Raw genomic sequence first — 5,174 nt, 5'->3', positions numbered from 1 at the left:
TTGACAGGTTGAGTCGTAGAAAGTTTGACATGTCATAGGACTGATCCATAAGAAAATTCAAAGTAATTTACTTGAGACCTCAGTCTACGAGTAAGGGGGACAGATCATAGGGTGACGGGTCATAGGAAGCACCCGTAGAAGTGATTCAGACTTAGTGAAATATTGGGTTAAGAAGTTGAGGTCTACGGATGGGGTCTACAAACCGTAGGATGTTAGACGGTCCCAAGAAGGGAGTCGTAGGAAGTTGGCCAATTTTTGGCCCAGTAACTTGTCCTAGGGTTAACCAGTACGGTCCATATGAATTCCTATGAATTGTAGGTCACAAACGAAGAGCTATTTGATAGTTATTTATTAAGGATATTTAGGTCTTTTCATATGCATCTAATACCTATACTACGTCGTTTTAACCTATAAATAGACCCTATAACTGATTTTACTATCTACAAAACTGCCCATGCCCTTTCAATCCCAAAAATTCCAAAATTTGCTCTCAAGGTTTTCTCTCCAAGGCTCCCAATGGATTTCTAGGGTTCTTCAAGTCTTCAACATTTTCTTCATTATTTGCTTTTGGGCTTTGATCTAAAAGGTATGTAGGGTTTCATCAATGAATTTCATTCACCCAAGGATCCCCAAGGTTTCTCAATTCTTCAAAGCTCAATCTTAATCGAATTGATTAGGTTTTCATCAAATTCTCCATGGGTTCTAATTGTGCTGATTCAATTGTTCAATTTTGAACTTATTATGATTGTTTTGACTCAATTACATGCTTTCCAATTATTTACATGAACTCATGCATTGATCATGCTTTTTGACTATGAACCCTAAAAGACATGAATTGATGAAGGAATTATGAATCTATGAATGATGTTTTGATGAAGTTTGCATGATTTATGAAAAAGTAATATTTTATGATTTAGGTTGCTTTATGATAAGCATCAATGAGGTTGTGAAAGTTTTTCTCACCTTAGGAAATCATGAATGGTGAAAGGATTTCTCACATGGTTTAAGGAGCAACTCTATGATGTTTTAAGCTTGGATTAGTAACTAAATTGTGCTTTTTCATGTATGATGATAAGTTTATGATTGTGCCTATTCTGTTGGGATTTTACTTTGCACCGAGAGGATATTGAGATGGAGACTATCTCGTTATTAAAGGTCGAGTCTCTAGTAGCAATCTCCTTGTCCCTAACTACGTACTCTTGTAGGTTTGTCTTAAGTGATATAACTAGTGGATCCACTTAAACTAGAAGTTAAGTTCCATGCCTTGGCAATAAAGGACATCTCTTTTTGGTGAGGGAGCAAGACATGAATTCCACGTCATAGCTCACGTGATCTATGTCGATAAATAGTAAATAACCCACAAAATGAAATAAAGTTGTTCCTAATGGTTTTATGAAGCTTTTCTCATGATTTTAAGATGCATTGACCATGTTGATGATTTATGATGTCTCTTCAAAGGTTTTACCATGTTTAGCTTGGTCATGCATATCATGTTTTAGATTATGTCCTCTTATGATCATATTTCATGTTTTTATGCATATCCATCATACTTAGTACTAATGCATACTTGTGCCTACATTGTTTCACAAATGTAGGGTGTGAAGCTTCCTCTCCCCCCCATCCCACTCGTGGATAGTTGATCACTTTAAAGATTTGAAGACATGGTGAGTCCTCATATTCAAAGGACCATGTCACATTTATTACTTTCATATGTATTTACTTTTCGGATGTTGTACGTGGTGTACGAGACCACTTTCTTTGATGTACTAGATGACTTGTCAAGACTATGATAGATTTCCGCTTTAAATGTCAAACTCTTTTATTCATATGAGATTTCCTACTTTTGTCTATTATATTGTGCATATGTGTCAAGTGGCTTGTGTAGAGCCTCTCCGGGCCTTATATACCATGTCACGTTTAGGGTGTACTTTGGATCGTGATAGAAATCCATGCTTTGATCATGGGGTTGTCGATTGTTATGGAGTAGAAGATAAAAGGTGGGAATTTTGAACGTGAGAGTGAAAGGTGGAGGGTTTAGCTTTTATACCCCAACCCAAAGTATGGAGTAATCCACAGCGGTGGATTGAAATTTACTATTCAAATCATGGCTTATAGAAGTTCCCAGGCCCTTTTTAGTTTAAAGTGAATCCACAATTGTACATTAGACCGTGAAACTAATATATGGTCCATGGATTCCTTACTTTGATCGTGCATCAAAATTTCCAATCTATTGTCGTAAATTATACCATAGAATCCATGTACGGTTTGCACATTCCAGGGTAGAAAATTCCATAGACTTTGTTTCTTTGAAAAAAATTTATATCCCTCTCTTACTCTCATGCAGTGTATTCCATTTTTCTTTGAGGTCCTGCATCACCTCACATATCAAAGACCAAGAGAAATAACATTCAATCTATCAAAAAAAATCAAAAATCTTGGGTTGCGCTCCTAAGTAGCATTTGATTTAACATCACGACACGATGCAGATAGCACATCAAGATGGTAAGTATGGACACATGTGACACAATCAATGGTCAATATCTAGAATTGAATAACCTGACACATGGAACTTGTCTCTACCCTTGTTTCCATCTGTCACATTCTCATACTTATTCAACAGTTTCAACACCATTCTTATCTTGGGGCTGTTTAACAAAGTCGAGATGATCGCTGATTTTTATCAATCTGACTTAGGAACTCACATGTAACGGCCTCTAACAATAAAGGTGTAGGCTCTGAAGCTTATTCCACTTCATGTACGACATTGATCATAGATATCATGGCATTTGATTTTGGTAGTTGCATTCCCTTACCGAATTTAAAGATCACCTTTTCACCCTTGACTCGAAATTTTATTTCATTATTTTCTGAAACCATGAGATCTTTCCATATTACCAGGAAGGATCTCTCGAGAATGATAGGAATCTCCTTGTCAACCGCACAAATAAAGATGACAAAATCAGCTAGTAAAGAAAACTTCTCTACCTTCACAATCACATCATCAACCATCCCAAGATATCTTTTCACAGACTTATCAACCATCTATAGTCTTATAATAGTGGCCCTTGGCTTGTTAAGTGCAAATTGCTTGTTGATGGCTAATGACATCATATTTATGTTAGCTCCATTGTCACATAGAGATCTAGCAAAATCATGAAAGCCAATGGTGTAAGGAATGATGAAAGCTCCTAGATCATCCTTCTTCTTGATCTCTTCTGTTGAAATGATAAAACTAACGCAATAAGCAACCTTTACCTCTTCTGCTTGCACAACCTTCTTCTTTGTAATCATATTCTTTAAACATTTTTAAAAACTTAAGAATAAAATCAAGGAATGTAACACTAAACACTTAAAAGTATCAACATACTTCTCAACTACAACTTCTTTTGCTCTTTTTATCACCATGTGAAGGAATGGAGAAACAGGCCCAGGAAGAGGCGGTAGATGTTTTAACACCTTCATTACTTCCTCTTTAGCCATAGAATTGCTAAATGTTTGAACATCAAATTCTTTAACAATATTCTCATTAGCAACAATGGTAGGTGTTTCCACCTCAGTCTAGTCAACTACTTTAGCATCCTATATATCCTCTGGTAGCAACTTGTTTCTCCTAATAGTGATCACCATATAGAGAGACAAAGATCCACTTTGAAATCAATGGTATTGCTTGGAAGTTTCCTCTTCTAGAGAGGGTTCTTCTCTCTGGATATGTCTCTCATCTTCATTTCAAGATTCGGAATAAAAGCAGTGTGAAAACTCATTGCTTCTAGAATATTGTGAATTGTTGCCTCAGTCCTTTCCTAATTCTGCAAAACATTCTCAAGTATACCTTCCAGCTTGAATTATTCTGCTCATAAGAAGGACCGTCTCACCACTGTTGCAGGCTAGATTTTATCCCCTTGGAGAGACGTACTGATTTGAGCTTTTGTTGTCGAAATATATTGTTGTCATTACTCTAACTATACTTATTCCTGCTACCTTGGGTCTAATACATTGCCCCTGATTACCCTGACCTTGCGGTTGAGGTCACTTGGTTCTGATAATTCTAATAATAGACCCTTGAGAGTTGTTGACGTAATTAGTCTCCTTAAACTATCGGAGGAGCTTCTAGGTAATGCACCATCTAGTGTACATAATATACCTGAGACACAACCCAAACTTCTTTCATATCACTTTCGACAAACCTCTTGATCAGAAGATTTATATTAATGGCCATGTTGGAGATCACATGATCCCTCTCTTGGTTCTCCTTGATGATTGTGGTGAGAAAAGGATTACCATAACACATGCCACCACTATTATCACAAGAGTGTCAGGCCTGATCATGTCTAGTAACCTTGTCTATCAAATCAGAAACACGAGCATAGATAATAATGAAACAACCTCTAACAACATTATTAGCTACAAACTGATGTGGCCTCCATCTGTTACCTCAAAAATACTAAGTCTCAGGACCCCATATACATACTGACATGCAAATTGTATGTCAAATGTATGATTTATATGTCCATCGTATCTTCATACAGTTCCTCTAAGCTGAGCATTTTCAGCTCTTTTCTACTCGTATCTTTTTGTACAACCAGTAAATGTTGATATATCAACTTAAACATATATTCTCATATGATTTCTAGTCAAAATTCTTGAAGTTTATTGAATCCAATCTAATCTGAATTTCAGGAGTAGTGTTACACACTTGTATCTAATGGCAATTTTAAGTACTTACTAACTATTACTCTTAATGACTAGCATATGTATAATTCTTTTAGCAATAATTTGCCCATGTTTATACCTTGTTCTGAGATAAAATATGTTGAGTACTTTTGATTATTGCTCATTTTAGTGTTTTGGTACTAATGCAATGTGTTTTGTAGGAAAAATTCCCAAAAATCGACCAAGTGTTGGACGAAAAGAGGAGCCTCGCTGCGCAAGCCTCGGGGTGAGAGGATCTGCCTCGCGGTGTGAGGTGTGGAGCAATAACATTCAAGCTCTCTGGACTTTTTAACAAGTAGGCAAAATCCTAAGAGAAGCATACTGCCTTGCGGAGGGAGGCTACTGAGACAAGGATAAAAGTCTATTTTTTCTCACCCATTTTGGTGGGCCCTCTTAGTTATTTTTCATACTATAAAATCTATCCATGAAAATTTTTGAGTTAGAATTGAGATAGTTGTCGCGTC

This window comes from Solanum stenotomum, chromosome 5 (genome assembly GCF_019186545.1).
Source record: "Solanum stenotomum isolate F172 chromosome 5, ASM1918654v1, whole genome shotgun sequence".
Lineage (NCBI taxonomy): Eukaryota > Viridiplantae > Streptophyta > Magnoliopsida > Solanales > Solanaceae > Solanum > Solanum stenotomum.
The sequence above is the reverse complement of the archived record's forward strand: the minus strand, read 5'-3'. Positions refer to the sequence as shown.